This window comes from Mesoplodon bidens (genome assembly GCF_964165515.1).
Source record: "Mesoplodon bidens genome assembly, chromosome: 11".
NCBI lineage: Eukaryota > Metazoa > Chordata > Mammalia > Artiodactyla > Ziphiidae > Mesoplodon > Mesoplodon bidens.
This window is the reverse complement of record NC_138167.1, coordinates 94,777,172-94,795,982: the sequence shown is the minus strand read 5'-3', so window position 1 is coordinate 94,795,982 and position 18,811 is coordinate 94,777,172. Positions and strand designations below refer to the sequence as shown.

At 33.5% G+C, this 18,811-nt stretch overlaps 1 protein-coding gene across 4 annotated transcripts in view; it reads right to left on the bottom strand.

Annotated features, from left to right (window-relative positions):
• PPFIA2 (PTPRF interacting protein alpha 2) overlaps positions 1-18,811 on the bottom strand; it is a 402,262-nt gene that overhangs the window by 360,310 nt on the left and 23,141 nt on the right. The window lies entirely within an intron of this gene.

Genomic DNA, 18,811 nt, shown 5'->3' with positions numbered 1-18,811 from the left:
ATGTCCTATATTACATATTTTCCTCTAATTAGCTTCAGTGTTGGCTTGGACTTCTCTCTTTCTACACTCTCTCCCTAGATGACCTTAACTATTCTCATGCCTTTAAATATTATTTACATACTGGAGTCCCTGAAATTTAAATCTCAATCCATGTAAAGAACTCACATATGTCAAGCTAAATAACATCCTCCTGGTATATGCCCAGGAGTGGGACTGCAGGGTCATATGGTAGCTCTATTTTTAGTTTTCTAAGGAACCTCCATACTGTTCTCCATAGAGGCTGTACCGATTTACATTCCCACCAACAGTGTAGGAAGGTTCCCTTCTCTCCACACTCTCTCCAGCATTTATTGTTTGTGGATTTTTTGATGATAGCCATTTTGACAGGTGTGAGGTGATACCTCATTACAGTTTTGATTTGCATTTCTCTAATAATTAGCAATGTTGAACATCTTTTCATGTGCCTCTTGGCCATCTACATATCTTGTTTGGAGAAATATCTGTTTAGGTCTTCTGCCCATTTTTTTTTATTGGGTTGGTTATTATTTTGTAATTTAGCTGTATGAGCTGTTTGTATATTTTGGAGATTAATCCCTTGTCGGTCACATTGTTTGCAAATATTTTCTCCCATTCTGTGGGTTGTCTTTTCATTTTGTTTATGGCACTCCTGGGCATATATCTGGAGAAAAACATGGTCCGAAAGGATACACGCACCCAAATGTTCATTGCAGCACTGTTTGCAATAGCCAAGACACGGAAGCCACCTTAGTGTCCATCGACAGAGGAATGGATAAAGAAGATGTGGTACATATATAGAATGGAATATTACTCAGCCACTAAAAAGAATGAAATAATGCCATTTGCAGCAACATGGATGGACCTAGAGATTGTCATACTGAATGAAGTAAGTCAGACAGAGAAAGAGAAATATTGTATGATATCCCTTATATGCGGAATCTAAAAAGAAATGATACAAATAAACTTATTTACAAAACAGAAATAGACTCACAGACTTAGAGAACGAATTTATGGTTACGGGGGGGTGGGGAAGGGAAAATTAGGGAATTTGGGATCGACATGTACTCACTGCTATATTTAAAATGGATAACCAACAAGGACCTACTGTACAGCACAGGGACCTCTGCTCAATGTTATGTGGCAGTCTGGATGGGAGGGGAGTTTGGGGGAGAATGGATACATGTATATGTATGGCTGAGTCACTTTGCTGTGCATCTGAAACTACCATGACATTGTTAATCAGCTATACTCCAATATAAAATAAAAAGTTAAAAAAAATCCTCCTTTCTCACTGCTCCCTAATTTTTATCTTCCTTGTGTTCTCTGTTTTGGTAAATTTAATGAACATCTACCCAGTAGCTCAGCTCAAAACTTAGGAAGGCATTTAAAATTTTTCCTCATCATGAACTTTCAATCCATCAGTAAGTCATCAGTTCTAACTTCAAAATAGATCTCAGCCTGCTTTACTTCTCTGTTGCCATGACTCTACACCAAACTCCCGCCATCTCTTACCTGGATTTCTACAGTAGCCTACCCGCTTACCAGGTTCTCCTTGCTTCAATTCTTGTCCTATTCTACTCAGTTTTTAAGAGCATCCAGCATATTATTTTAACACATATTTTCTCACATAAACTCTCCTATGACTTCCTATAGCACTTGAAATAAAATCCACACTTCTGTAAGACACAACATGATCTGGCTATTTTCTCTTATTCCAATCAAATGTAATACTCCAAGAAAATGTACTTTGTCTTTAGCTTACTAAACTTTAGTCACTCTTAATCCCTGTCTTAGTTTCCTAAGGGTGCTATAATAAATTACCAAAAACTTGGTAGCTTAAAACTGAAATGTATACTTCTAGGTGCCAGAAGTTGGAAATCAAGTAGTTTGGGCAGGTTCGGTCCTTTCTGGAAACTCTGAGGGAGAATCTATTCCATGACTCTCTCCTAGTTTCTGGTGATTATTAGCAATCCTTGTCATTCTTTGATACATAGGTGCATGATTCCAATCACTGTCTCCATTTTTACATGGCATTCTCCTTTACATGTCTCTCTGTGTGCTCTCCTCTTCTTATAAGAACACTAGTCATTGGATTTAGAGCCCACCTTAAATCCAGTACGATTTCATCTCAAGATCCTAAACTAATTACACCTATAAAGACTATATTTCCAAATAAGGTCACATTCCAAGGTTCTGGGTAAACATGAATTTGGGGGGAACACTATTTAACCCACTACTCTCCTTATGGTATTACATATGCCCAGATCATTCATTGTCTACTCGTCAGGTAATTCATCCTTTTGAAGTCACTTCCTCAGAGAGAACTTCCTTGACCTTGTCTTTCATTCTTAATTATAGCCCCCTGTTGTTTCCTTCACAACACCAGCCAAACATGTATAATTTCAGTGGAGTATTTAAGTTTACATATATATGTATGTATACATATATACATACTAAATATAAATGTATAAATGTAAGATAAAACATTATATAGTAACGTGTTTGTGTGTATGTGTGTACACACACATGCTCTGTATGATCAGTTAAGAAAATAGGATATTTCTCTTTTTTTTTGGAGTATTTCTTAATTTAACTTTGTCATCGTGAATACTCAAAGGAAGCTAGCAAGAAACAACTGGAGTATTTAAGAATGGAGAAGAGTAACAAAATTACTTGAGGAGTGAAGAGTACAAGTGAGGAAGAAAATAAAATGAACAAAAACACCTGTAAATCTAAACGGGTGTTAATGATAAAATATGAGAAAATAATGGAAAGGAAAAGGGAAGACATAAGGCAATAACACTTTGTATTACATGAGCTGTTGAGAAAAAACATCTAAAGTTCAAAAAAACTAAATATAAAACTTGTAGTCTATTAATCTGAGAGTAAGGATTATAGAGTTCTCTGATAGACCTGAAAAAGGAATTTTTTTTTTTTTTGGTTTCCATAAAAACTAGCTTGCCGAAGGCAATAACATCTTAAGAAAAGGAAAGAAAGTTGCTTTCTCAGTCATTCATATTAAATCTAACCTTGATAGAAAATAATAAGAGAGTTAGATGAGTGGCTATGGATACTCTGCTTGATATGATAGTTAAATAAAACCTTTATATACTTTAGCAAAATCTGCATTTTTAGAGTTACACTTTGGCAATACACTTCAATTCTTGACACATCTTCAACACTAATATAAATGAAACTTCGTTTTGAGTATCTTCAGCAACCTTTCTTACTACAATATCTTGAAAATGGAATCCCTTTATGTCCAAATAAATATTTAAACTTGTTTGAATAGCATTGAAAATGTGAACTTAATTCCTTGACGACTTTAGAACTACATTTCTTAAGGACTAGGACACAGCATTCTTCCTGTGTTGTTTATGGCATCCAACATCATTTAGTTTAGATAAGCAAATCAAGACTGATTGCCATGTAATCCAATGTAAAGAGTTGATTAGTGCTTTGAAAGAAATAGATCCATAAGTAAAAATTTTAAAGGGGGGAAGGAAGGAAGGGAGTCTTACCATATGATCCAAGATATCAACTGTACTCTTTAGCTTAATACTAGTTACATCCTCTAAAAACAATACCAGGTAAAGGCTATCTTATACTGGAAACTTTTTTAGGCTGCGATATATTAAGTCTCAATGTTAACAAACATAAAATAAACATAATTCCAGACATTTATCGGTAGTTTAAAAGGATATTAATATAAACCTCTACCTAATTATCATTTACTATGTATGCGTTTTGGTGGTTTGTTTGTAGAATTAAAATTCTGCACAGAGTAGTGAAACAAAAAGAATATAACTTTTTAAATCTTCATTCTGGTGCTGGTTATCTTTCTATACAATGAGTGTAACTATTACAGGTTACAAAATTTTCATGCTCCAAATTATCTGGGAAGTATATCACATAATTTATTTCTATCTTCTATAATCTATCTTCTTTACACTTAAAAACAATCAAACTAGGGTGAAAGTCACATTTCCTCAAAGTTTTTTTTTTTTTTTTTTGCGGTACGCGGGCCTCTCACTGCTGTGGCCTCTCCTGTTGCGGAGCACAGGCTCCGGAAGCACAGGCTCAGCGGCCATGGCTCACGGGCCCAGCCGCTCCGTGGCATGTGGGATCTTCCCGGACCGGGGCACCATGTCCCCTGCATTGGCAGGCGGACTCTCAACTACGGTGCCACCAGGAAAGCCCTCTCAAAGATTTTTAATTTCATTAATTTCATATGGTTGGCCAAGAAGAAAGTTTGTGTGATCTAGCCATTAAAAGGGAGTAATTATATTAAATGAGTTTTGAAAGTTAGACATCTCCAGCTGTTAAATATAGAAAGATTCAGAAGATCTACTATGTTTCGTTAAATAAAAAGGAAGGAAATAAACATAGAAGGGTGGGAGAAAAATATTTATTATTAAATAGAAATTAACCCAGCTATACATTATGGTAAGTGTAGAGTACTTTGTGTGTACTTTTGATGTGTAAGTACTTTGATAAGTAGAGTAATCTTCTCTGTATAGTGAATATGCATGGAGAGCTGTCAGTATTTTAAAGAAAGACATTCTCATGAGTGTATATAAACAGGGAAAACAGCTGAGTTCCTGGCAAATATTAGTTGCTTAGTAAACATTTGAATAAAATAATGACATTGAATAATTAATTAATAAGAAAGTTCATTCTATTTCTAGAATGTTGAAATTTTACCATGAAAAATAATCATTATATCATTAATATGTAATGATATTAAGTCATTACATGATCATTATATGATATAAAAATATCATTATAAACAAATGCTGAATTTTTATCTACATTTAGTCTGCATCTGTGTAGATGATCATATGAATTCTTTTCTCTATTAATTAACACAGAGAATTACATTCATTGAATTGTGAAAGTTAAAATAACTTTGCATTTCTGGAACCCAACTAGGTCCTGATGTCATATACTTATGTATTGCTTCATTTAATTAACTAACATTTTGGTAATATTTCAGGTCTTGCTTTAAGACTTTTTGGTCTCATGTAGCAGACAGACCCAAGAGTGGCCCTCATGTTCATCCATTCTATAAACCCCTCCCTTTGAGCATGGGCAGGGGGTTTATAGAAGGAATGAATATGGGGCGTACCTTTGAGCACACAGGGCTTGTGATTTGCTTCTAACTAAACAGAATATGAATGACAAAGGTAATGGAGATCATAACCATCATTACACATGTATGTGTATATGTGCATATACACACAAGCACTCACACACATACATGTATATATAGACATATATACAAATAATCATGTGATCTCGGAAGGAGACCCGGAGTTCCAGATCAGAATGCCGCCTAGCCCACACCTTGATTGCAACCAGTTAAAACTCTGAGCAGAGGACCCACCTAAGCTATCCTCAGACTTCTGACCCACAGAAACTGAGATAAGTGTCTTGCTTTAAGCCTCTTAGGTTGTGGTAACTTGTTACACAGCAATAGAAAAATAATACACCTCATAAAACGACTTGGGAAGTGCTTCTTCATTTTAATTGTCTTTTAGAAATTTTAATAGTTAGTATAATTCCTCCCTTAAATGATAACAGAATTCACAGGTGAAGCCATCTGGCCCTGGATTTTTCTTCGTGAGAAGATTTTTTAATTGATGATTCCATTTCTTTCATGTGAAGTATTATTTGCACTTTTTAATTTCTTGGGTTAACATGGTTAAGACGTGTTTTCCTAGGAATTTTCTCATTTCATCTACAGTTTCAAATACATCAGCGTAAATTGTGCTCAAAATAGCCTCATTATTTTGAACTTTACCAACCCACCAGAGGATTATCAGTTAATTTTTTAAAAACCAACGTTTAGCTTTGTTTATACTCTATTTAAATATTTTTACTTACTTTATTAATTTTTGCTGCTAGCTTCATTTTTGCCTTCTTTCTATATACCCTAGGTTTTATTTGCTCTTTTATTTCCTAGCTTCTTGAGATAATGCTTAGATCATTGATTTTTGGCCTTTATTTTTTCTAACATATAATAATGCTATAAATTTCTAAGTGGGGCTTTACCTCTTAATATGTTTCAATATGTAGTACTCTAATATCACTAAATTCAACATTTTTTTCTTATTTTTAGTTTGAATTCTCTGACCGACGAGTTAATTAGAAGCATAGAGCATACTTTCTAAAAACTTAAGTACTTTGTATTTATCATTTTTTAATTTCATTTTTTGTATCAATTTCTAGCTGAATTCTGCTATTGTAAGAGAACATATTCTGTATGATTTTAATTCTTTTAAATTTGTTGAGTTTTCCTGTATGATCCACATCTGGTCAATTCTGGGAAATAAAATGCAAGATTCTCTATATATCACTGAGGGCAATCTTGTTTATCACATTGCTCATATTATCATTATCTTTACAGATTTTATCTTCTTGTTCAGTCAGGTACTGAAAAAGTGTTATAATATTCCACCATGACAGAAGGCATTTTTATTCTCTTTTTATTTCTGCTAACTTTTGTTCTCTATATTTTAAGTGTTTGTTATTAGGTACATAAGCATTTAAAATTTCTACTTTCCTGGTATTCCATTTTTTATATTTAAGTATCTCTCTTTTTATATTTACTGTTTTTTTATGAAAGACTACACTTTCTGATATTAATATAGCTGCACCTGCTTTATTTTGTTACCTAGTATTATATGGTATATCTTTTATGTCATTTTAGTTTCAACCTTTATTTCCAGATTTTAGATTTCTTTTATAAGCTACACATAGTTTTAAAAAATTCATTCAGACAGTCTTTATTTAATATAAAGACTTATATTTAATGCAATTACTTATATACATTTATTTAAAAGTTAAAATAATGATGTTGGTTGTAATGTCATATTTTAGTGAATTTCCTGGCCTTTTAGAGAATGGTAATGTAAATTAAACGAAACCCAGTGTTTCTGGATATGAATACCAAGATTTTTAATTTTTTTTTCAAAAAGCTTGTCCATAGAAGAAAAACAGTCACTCATGTGGATTACTCATTTTAATCTATGATGAAGAAAAGGAAAAATAGAAAAAATAACTAGCATTACCACAAAACTTTCCACCATATTCCAATAAAAATATAAATTGTTCCTATGAGTAAAATATAAGATATCTGGAGAATTTGTTATATAGCCATAAGATCATTTTGCAACTTTCCAGGGACTTTGATGAGCATTTTTAGCCAAATATTAAATTTTTAATATTATAACTCTTCTACTTTTCCTATAACACTTATAATTTTATAAGTATATTTATAAGTATAGGTTATTAAATTATTTTTCAAAAGATATTTGAATTCAAATATCTTCAAATATCTTTTGAAAAATAATTTAATAGCCTACACTTATAAATAAGTATATTCAAATATCTTTGGAAAAATAATTTAATAGCCTATCCTCAAATATCTTTTGAAAAATAATTTTAAGGCATATTCCTATTATGTGGTATTCTTGAAACAACATAGATTTCAATTGAAAATAATAATTTTGCATAATAATAATTTTGTTATGAATATATAATCAGATTCCTTTTTAAAGTGCCTGTAGTGGTTATAATTAATGTTAAGTGAAAAAAGCAAATATGCATGTAATTTCAGCATTCACGTTTTGCTGATTCATGTTTCCCTGAGTTTGCATTTGAAAAAGACAATGTAGTTACTGAAAGGTAGCTAGAATAAGTTGTTTTCCTTCCAGGTAAGTTCCTTCACATGGCAACACAAGTTCCTAGGCAGGGCTAGAAGACAAGTAAGCCTTAATGCTGCCTCCTCTGGAAGCCTTATGAGGAAATAGGGGAGCCACAGAAGTTTGCAGTTTCTCCAGCCAACCTCTGATGAATACCAGTGGTAGAATGGGGCAAATCATCAGAAAACTAGCTCCTTTCTCATTTTGCCAAAGAAGGTAGTGCATCACCTCACTGGGATCCCTGGAAAAGCAACAGCAGCAGCCCTAAATCTATGCAAATTCTACTGCCTCAGGCTATGCAGGAATGGCTCATCAGACCCTCCTTCTTAGAGGGCCAGCTGGGTGCAATCATGACTCTTTTCTGGAATGGCCAAATAAGAATTGGCCCATAGTCTAATCTCATTGAGGCTGAACAGGTGTTTAGCCATTAAGCTGCAGAGGTGCCTGGAGGGTATCTGGGGCTTCCTAGAAAAAAATAACTCACATATACTTTTAAAAAAATACCCCCAGACCAGGTTTAATTTTATACTCTAAACTTCAGCAATTAAATTTAAACTGATGTACTATAAATAAGTTGCAGTAGCCAGTTTTATGAGTTGCTAAAGTCTATAGAGTTGAACTACTTTTGGATACAAGAGAAAGACCCTTAATTCCTTCCATCCAAAGTAAAGATTTTAATTTAATGCAAATTAGATCTTCAACATCTGGTTCAACATTCACCTCTCAAAACAAGTCTTCCAAAAAAATAAAAATAAAACCCCCCCTAAACACACTTACTGTGATTATTTCCATATAACACAAAATTATTTATTTATCTATGTACCATTTTTTTACACTTATCAATCATGTTTTAAAAAGAAACAATTGCTAACCAGTTAGAGTGCAAAAATCTATAGCACTGAATTGATATCTTTCATTTTTTCTGAAGTCCCAGAATAGTACTGCATACACAATAGCATTACAAATATGTTTCCTAAATAAACTTTTATTCTTACTTTATATTTTTTCACATTTTAATGAGCAATTACATGTATAAAGCTGTATTCATCCATCTGTCTTTCAAATAAACATCCTAAATTATAAGCATCTTCGATCAAGAATAAAAATAGTCCCACTTTATTATGTTGGATAAGAGCAGTCTAATTAGAAACCAGCCTCTTGTTTAGTCAAGAAACTAAAAAAATCCCATTTTTTGTAGGAGAAAATACATATTAAAATAAAAAAGAAATATATATAAATATGTATGTTTATATATATTACATATATTTATATATATACTTAAATGTGCTTATATATGCTATATATAAATACACATAAGTACAAATAAATTTATGTATAATAAAAATAAAGAGAAATAGAAAAGATAGGAAAAGAATAATATACAAGTATTTACAATGTCTGTAATTGAAATACTATTTTCGACAGAATTGTAATAGATTTTGAGGAACAAAGATAGGTAAATTAAAATGACTCATATTAAACTTTATATGATCAGAAAACTGAGTATATATTAATATATAGTTTATTGTTTTATTATTATTAACAAAAATAATATATCTTTGCAATAATGCAAGTTTCTAATTTATTTTACTTATTATGTCCTTTTGCATTAATATATTGCTTTTCCCTCAAAAAAAGTTCAAGTACCTTTACTCTTATAGATTGATTAGAAATTAACAGTAAGTAACAACTAAGACCCTTATTTCTAACAAGAAGTTGTTTTATTACTCTCAGCTTCCCAAATAACTTCTCCTATCCTGGAAAAAATCATTTCTAAAATGTTTCTTAACACGTTAATCACCAGTGAAACAATATGCTGAGAGATCTCAAAAGTGCTTCCACATTCAGTGTTATTCTAACCCAACTTTTGGATGTTAGTCTATAATTCATATCTCTTTGCTCATTTTCATATTAAACATGATTTAAATGTTTGAATACAGGAAACCATGTTCAAATGTGCCCTCTAAATAAGTAGTTTGTGTTGAAATACAGATGCTTAAATAGGTCTAATCAGTAATGCATTAATGAATAGGAAATTACCTAACATGGAAATCTTTTGGTATCATATATACAAAGCATTACATTTCTCTCACGACAAAATTCCTGCATACGAACTATCTTTCATTATTTTGGCTACATATTCATGACTTCAATATTTTAAGTACCTATTCTGACTAGTTGACTAGTTAAAAATATTGATAAGTTAAATAATTAAAATGAAGTTATTGATTCCTTTCTTCCCTATCCCCTATCCACACCGGCACATAGGAAGCAAACATTTGATTCAGTTGTTACGTGTTTATCTTCAAACTCTAAGGGATACACATTAATTTCCTTCTCCCCTTGCCTTACATATACTCCATGGAATTGCCTGCTGATATAGCTGTTGAATAAATATCTAAACACAGAGATAACACTGCCTTCTTCTATGAGTCTTTCCTTTGGGTCCACTCCCATGTGGCTTAGGAGAAGGACACCCTTCTCTTCTTCATGAGAGTAAAAACCCTGCCTTACTTCTCACCAGCTGAAATTCTGCTAATGAATCTTTTCTGGTTTTCACTTAGAGAGGCTAAAGGTGGTGATTCACAGTGGCAGGACTGATACTACTGTAATTATTAACTAGTAAGTCTGTGGTATGTTTAGCACTTCTCCATGAAATGCGGAGATGCTTATCACCAATGGTACTAGCTTTGAGGCTCTAAGTAAAATTTTGAATCAGCAATGGAAGTTCCACTTCACATCTTTTACTTTCTTATTTATTGAAATTTTCAATACTTGGTTTCCATTTGTTCCATCTGAAGACCTATTAAATTCCTCTTCTTCATTCATTTGTTCGTTGGAGTGTAGTTATAAACCAGGCATAAATTTCTGCCTTCAAAGGGATTATATTTAATGATATTAAACAAGATAAATAAATAAGATATTCAGTATCCAAATATATCCTTATGATTTTTGCACTGCTGTTATTTTTCCCAGTGGCCAATATTTGTAGTTATCCCTGAGTCTTATTTCTTTTCCCACCAGATGATTCTATTAACACTGCCTTTGTAAGGTTTTTATTCTCTGATATTTTAATTCTTGCTACCACTACCATAATCTGAAGTACACTCGTGTAATCTCATTCCAGAATTATTATAACAGCTTCGATCCCTTTCTCCATACGGTATTCTGCTAGAGTTACTATCAATACATTAAGCACACAAATATGATCATATAAATCATGTGTTTGAGAGTATTTGTTCTTATTCATTCAGCAAATATACATTGAGGAACTCACATGACAGTATTATTCTAGACCTTTGGAATATAATAGTGAACAAAAGAGACAATGCCTCTGACTATATGGAGTTTATATTATAGTAGAAGAAAACAAACAATAAACACATGGGGCAGAGAAAAGAATATTGGATGATCTTTCTGATAAATTAGCATTTGAACAAAGACCCAAGGAAAGTGAGAGATAGGTTTGGGGGCTATCTGTGGAGACAGTATGGTAAGCAGAAGAAATAATAGCAACAGCATACCCAGGTAAAGGGATAGCAAGTTGGAATGAACTATGGGAAGGAAGGTATGAGATGAGTTCCTAGAGGAATTGTAAGGTGAGAAGTTATGAAGTATCTTAGAAACCACTCCATGGGCTTTGGGGATTTTATTCTGATGGGAAGCCAACAATGATTTAAGCCTTGATGTGACATGATCTGACTCATATTTTAAGAAATTTATCCTGCTTGGTTCACTGAAAAAGGACATATGAAAAGGATGGTGGTTCTGATCAAGGTGGTAATTTTGTAGGGGTGTTTCTGAAAATTGGTTAAATTATCAACAAATTATGAAGACAGAACTCATAGGATGACTCTAAGGTTTTAACTTTGTAAATAGTGCATGAAATAGCCATTAATTGATAGGTGGGAAACTGCAGGAGGTTTGTGGAGAGTGACAGAGAAGACCAGAAGCTCAGTTTTTAATTTGTTAAGCTTTAAATTCATATTGGATATACAAGTAGATATGTCAAATATTTAGTTGGATATACAAGTCTGAAGTTCAGGGGAGTGATCCAGTCTAGAGATGTAAATTATTCAGTTATCAGTGTCTAGATGGCACTTAAGCTGTAAAACAGGCTAGGATTATCAAGGGAGTAAATATAGGTAGAAAAAACTGCAGGGTCCACATAGATAATCCATCTAACTAGCCTCTCAGTTCCTTGATGTCATCAGTTCCAATGAGCTTCACTCCCTCTGTACTTCATCCATTTCCATGACCACAACTTGGGTCTTACCAGCACCTGGGAATGTTTTGGTCCTAAAATGCTTAAATCAAGCATTTTACTCTCTCACCACAGTTCTGTATCCCTCTTCCTACACACTGTTTTTCAAATTTATTGAGACCCTGAATACTCTGCTTCATCAGTCCCTTCCTACCTTCACTGAAATTCTTATTCAGCTTAGACTTTATGACATTCTTGCTAATATTCTCAATTATCTTGCTCCATTGGCCTTCCACAGTAATTGACTGGCAGAACCACAGACTGAAATCAAAATGACTGTAGGCATCCCCCCCCCATACCTGAGGTACAGAGCACTGTTGGAGGAAAAGAAAACACACCTTTGAGTTTATTTATAACCGCGACAAATTCACTGCCTACAAGTGTACCCCAACACTTTCCACTAATCCATCTATGGTCTACCTAATTCTCCCACAATCCATAATGGCTAGATGCATCGTCTCTATATTCCTGAAATATCTTAACCCATCATCTCCCCACTACTGTCAGCTAATTAGGTCTTTTTAACTTTGTGGGGAAAATAGAAACCATTAAATGGAAACTCTTGCAACTTTGTAAGATCCCCACCTACAAAAATGCTTGCATCAGTTTCCATTATTTTTTTCTACTTCCATTTCACATTTGAAGCGACATTTCTCTTTCTATGTAACATGCTCTGGAGTCCATCTTTTTCTGCTCCATCCAATGACCTATTAATTAACTTCTCTTTCCTCAGTAAATCCTTTTCCCTCTCTATGTGCTTTCCATATGTTTCAACACACTCAAACTTTCTCTCCTTAAAATAACTGTCTCTCAGCCTCATTGCTTATATTGGCTATTATTCCTTTTCACTTCCTTCATAATTAAACACTTAGAAATTGTTTCCTTAGACACTGAATCCAATTCTTATCTTCCTTTTAATTTCTTAGGCCACTGGAAACTTGATTCTACCTGAATTACTCCACTAAAATTATTCTCACCTAGACCACCCTTTATCCTCTTGTTGCTAAATTTCAGTGGGGCACTCTGTTGTTGAACTCTCAACATCCTGAAACTGCTAATAACCCTTTTCACCACGCTCTCTTGACCTTGGCATTCATGATTACAAACTTTCCGGTATTCTTTCCTGTTTTATCTTTTTTTTTTTTTGCGGTACGTGGGCCTCTCAGTGCCGTGGCCTCTCCCGTTGCGGAGCACAGGCTCCAGACGCGCAGGCTCAGCGACCATGGCTCACGGGCCCAGCCGCTCCGCGGCATGTGGGATCCTCCCGGACCAGGGCACGAACCCGCGTCCCCTGCATCGGCAGGCGGACTCTCAACCACTGCGCCACCAGGGAAGCCCTGTTTTATCTTTTTTGAGGAATACTCTTCCTCTTAATTTTCCCTTTCACTTTCCTCTGACGTTTAAATGCATTTCTTCCTCAGGGCTTTATTCTGAACTCTTATCTTCTCATTCAGGATACATTTTTGGGGGCATGATTTCATCAGCTCCAACAATGTCAATTAACTATTCTATATGTTCAAATTAATGGCTCTAAATGATATCTGACCTTTAAAGTCCAAAATCATTCATATATTCCCAACCCTGTCACCTCAATTTAATGTGTCCAAAACTGAACTCAATATCCCCCCTCCAGAAATGCTCTACCTCATGGGATTCTTCTATGTATGGTACATTTATCCACCCAATTGCCAAATTAGAAAGTTCAAAATCATCCTTGACTCTTCAATAAGTTTTATTCTCCTTCCTCCAAACAACCACCTACTCTTGTGTGTTCACTAAGTCCTTAATAGCTCATGAATCAGTTTATTCCTCTCCATGCTCACTGTCACTTGATAGGCTCATACTAAAAATTTATTGTTTTAAACAAAATAGAATGTTGACTTTCTCCTGAGACATTGCCTCAATTAGTTTTATAAGGTAGTAGGACAGACAAAAAAAATCACCATTATCATTTTTGTCAACCCTCCTTTGGCTGACTGCAAGAGCCTTTTTCAATGGTTTTCCTGCTTAGTCGTTTCTCTAAATCAACTCTCCACTAGAGTCAGAAAAATGTTTCTAAAGGACAGAGCTGATTAAGTGACTCTCCTGTTTAAAGACTTTAATGGGTCCTCATGTTCTTTAGTATAGAGTACAATTTTTTCCATGAAATTTCTTACTTCTTGCCCTGGATTAATCTTTTACCTTCTATCTCACCACTACCTCCCATCCTTCAGCTTATTTCATACTCTAGCCACTCTAAGTTATTTTCTAATTTTTAACTTATGCATATAGTATTTCCTTATTTAAAATTCCATGTTCCACCTTTCCCAGTTGGCAAACTTCAACTCATGCTACAATTAGACATTACTTTCTTTTATTTGCCCTCCTTGATCCTCCAGCCCCTTTTTACTCCCATCAATTGGATTACGTGATCCTCTTATTTTCATTTCATCCTGTGCTTACATTATATCGTAATTAGTTTTTACCAACTGGTCTACTCCACTATATTGTACGATTCTGAAACAAGAAGCTGTGAATTGTTTACCACTGTATTTCCGAAACTTAAACAAATGTCTAGCACACAGCATACACTCAAATATACACTGAATTCTGACTAAACAAATACGAGAATGAAAGTTAGTAATATAGCAATATAACATTCAGGCTGAAAGGAATTAAATTAGATGACAATTCAGACTCACATATTTTATTCCCTTATCTTTTGAAGCAAGTGAATAGAACATTGGCATTTTTTGAATAATCAAATTAAGATCAGTTTTGGAGACTTTAAAATTTTAATGCTATCTACAATATGAAAAATATATAACCTGGTCTAAATAGCACCCTCAGGAAATTGAATTTGTTTTAAATTCTGTGGAGTGTTTACTCAAATTGATAAGAACCATCAGGAAGACCATTAAAATGAGAACAGAAAGTACAAAAACGTGGAATGTACAATTCTGGTTCCTCAGTGGGGAAAGAATTAATAGAGCTGGAGAATGTTCAGGACAGTGTGCATATCAAGCCCAAGGATACCAATTAAATGCATACTCACTTATTCATCACACTCTAGAAATAAAGAGAACCATTAGCATTTGAATAAAGGAAACTTAGAACAATTAAAATACTAAGTTGTGTAGGAAGCAAATTTATAGAGCTTATCACTCCGGGGTAACAAATAGAAAGAAAAACAAAGGAGGAACTGAATAGCCCCAGTGGCACTCTTGCTGTAAGTCCTGGATGAGGCAATGAGGTGGACTTGATTCAAACACTGATAATAGAATTGTGAACTATCAGGACACTTCGACATTTGACCAGTGTGTTCAGGAATGTGTTTCATATAGTCTAGGGTTTGTCCCACATTACTCTTTATTAGATTCTGTCCATATTAACCCCCAAAAAGAATCACAAATAATAGGAAAGTAAGAAGCTAGTTTATATCAGTTTATAAATAATCAGAAAGTTTCTTAAACCAAATGTCAAAGAGAAACTCCCCTCCATTGTATACATTAGTCTGCTTGGATCTGTATCACGAAACTAAACTTTTGTGGCCAAGCCAGCTGAACTACTAAAACCCACCTGCAGACTTAGACCTAGCTCGCAGTCTGGGACAAATCCTGGCTCCAGGCTGAGGGTTGGCCAACACCTCTATGTCACTGGCTCATGGGCTCAAAACAGGACAGTGATCTGACACACTACTGGTACCACATGGACCGGCATATCCACAGCTCTCCACATACCAGGTTCAGCTGGTATAGCAGTATAACTAACTATTCATGCTTTATACCTGTTTTTCAGCATCTAAAATCCCCTTGGCTATCAGAAACTGAGTTACCTAGACCTTACCCTGGCCTTCCTAATGGCTGGCCTGATGACCTGACAACTTGATAATGAGGGATATCCCTGACACCTTACATTTCATGAGCTTTTCATTTTTAATAATGTTAATATTTTAAATTTAAAACACTATAGAAAAATGGTATATTAAAAAAGCACTTAATAATGATATTTTACCCTTTAGACTTTAATTATCTATTTCCTTCTTTTTATTTTTATATGTAAATATATGCTATGTTTTTACACTGGAGGTTAATCTGTGATCTAATTTTTGTGAATGAAAAATATATGCAGAATGTAGAATATCTTAGATACAAATTTTCAAAGACAATTTTAACATAATGGACAATATTTTTCTTAATGATAGAAGGGTTTATTTTCTAAGATAACAATGTGATTTAGAAAAATCTGCAAGTTCTATTTGCAGCAGCAACTGATTTCCAGTTTACAAATTTAAAAACATACTTTTTGAAATTCTTTTCAGAAGAAAGCCATTATAAAACTTCTTGAATTGCCCCTGAAAATAATGAATGAGTGATTCTCTCTTTCATTATTAGCATTAAACCTGAGACTTCTTGAATTTTCAAAAAACCTATTTAACATTTATTGTTAAAAATATTAATGCAAACTATATTCCTGGAGTTACTCAAATTTATTCTTATCAGATATGCAAATTTATTTATAATGACAGTTGCAAATTTGACACTTTTTATACATGCTTATTATTTGAAAAAATGCAAAATTCACTTTTTTCTAATGCTTCAGAAATAATATTTGTATCTACCCACAGAAAAATTTTCAATTTTTAAATATACCATTTATATTTAAAGATGTATCTGATATTTCTATTATACTAGTAAAGTAATTACTCCACAGCTACATATCCTTGTGAGAGACCATTCATTCAACACTTTATATACACTGTTCAATGAGAAAAAATTATAGGAACTTGAATTTCTTACCAATGAAATTTTCGTCATAGAATGGGTTTAGTAATACACTGTCAACATTTATAAAAAAGACACAACTTTAGAAATGGATAATTGATAACAGTATTCAGATAATCTATTATAAAGGCCTTTTTTTAAAGAAAGAAAAAGTAATATGAAACTTCAAATGGACTTAGGTTATGTGTAATTTAATCTGACTTTCAGTTTTCTAACCTGGGGGCAAAAACAATAGCTTAATTCAAAGCCTTATTCTTAAATGACTGAAGCAACTCTAGACACCATTACCACTTTACCTTCATACTTAGACTACTTTATATAAGCTTTATAGAAGATTAAAAAGTGATTTTATTACCTAGCTCTTGGTAATATCCTCTCAATATCTCTTTAACAATGGGAAACACTAAATGTATGTATACTGTTAACACCCTAGATTGTCTAAGCTCTTATGTACTCTGACATTTGTGTGATGTTTTCCACTTTACAAAAAGTTATAAAGTAAGCACTGTCATTGAATTTCAGAAAATGTAGGTAGCAGTATAAAACACTCATCATCATGGTAAGGGATGGCCAAGAGAGAACCTATATCTTCATAATATTATAAATTATGTCCAAAGAAAAAAAGACATACATACATGTAGTATAAAAATACAGACAAATATACAGTTCACTTTTAGCTTTTGGGAATGAAGTTGATTAAGTTCGCCTTTAGGTCACCATCTTTCCTTTCTGTGACCTTTTTCCCCTGTAAGGGGCTTCTTTCAGTAACTAGGATTTATGCTGATTCAATCTTCCATGTTTAGAAACTTGCTTTCTTGAAAGGATATGATAAACTAATTTATTTTAACATGTAAATAGCAGGTAAGAGTTTTATCGTCACATGCAGAAGAGAGGTGTTTAGTTTAGTTTAGTTTTGAACAAGGGACAAATCCTCTTAAAACCAACATATCTCTAATCGCAGAATTCTTTTAGGAATCAGTGAACAGTGAGGGAGGTATTTTAAAGGAAATGGATTTATTCTTCTAATAAAAGTTGAATGCTATGCACAAACATAACGCAAAGCAGCAGGATGAAATTACATCACATAAGCAGTCACCTACACTACTATACTGACTTACATTTCATCTTGTCTTATGCTGCAGTATAATAGGTTCAGGGACTAAATATAAGCAGCTATCTGAAGACAGTACATTTTTTTTTCCTGCATACATTTAGACAATGAAAATAAAAGGAAGGGAAAGGACTAAAATATGTTGTTTAGCTTACTTTAGGAGCACTATGAAGATTAGACAACATCATGAGACACATTAGAGTGAGACAGGAGAGAAAGAGCTACAATTGAAAGTTATCTTTTTAACACTTCAGTGGTGTCTTAAAGTAGTTATATACTTCAGCTAGATGCCTAGATGAAGTATAGCTAAAAACTGACAACACAGGATTCTGTGTGTTCCACACTAAACCTCGCAGTGCTAAGTGAAAAGCAAGCAGTGATACAAATTTATGCATTGGCTGTTTGTTGAAACAAATTGAATTTTATAACTTTAGATATACACCATGAACTCATGTTTGTGCCTCAAGCATGAAATCACAGGAACGTTGTTTTACTCAATGTTTTCTGAAATCAGACATCACAGAAAGGACTACAATGTTCCAATACTAGACTATCAATCTCTTGTTATTGCCTAAAAATGATAATCATTTAAAACTTTCAAGCACTTTCTCCAATTTTCTAGAAGCTTCCTGGGTAAAGCAGGAAAGAAACAGTAATATCAAGAATCAATACTGTGAAAAAAAGGGGCTGATAAAATAATTTTTTCTCAGTAACTAGAAAGTATATTGCAACTGAAATCATACACTTATTTACAATGGTAAACTCTCAAGTTCCAAACAGTTTTAACTTTTTTTGTAGCCCATTAGCAGGACATAAGGTGTTTACACATACTAATGAAGCTTTTATTCTTATTTTTAGAATCAATGTATGGAGATGAATTTTACAAGTATTAAAACTTTTTAAAACACTAAATGACACCTCAGAGCAAGTTCACATTTTTGTATTAGTT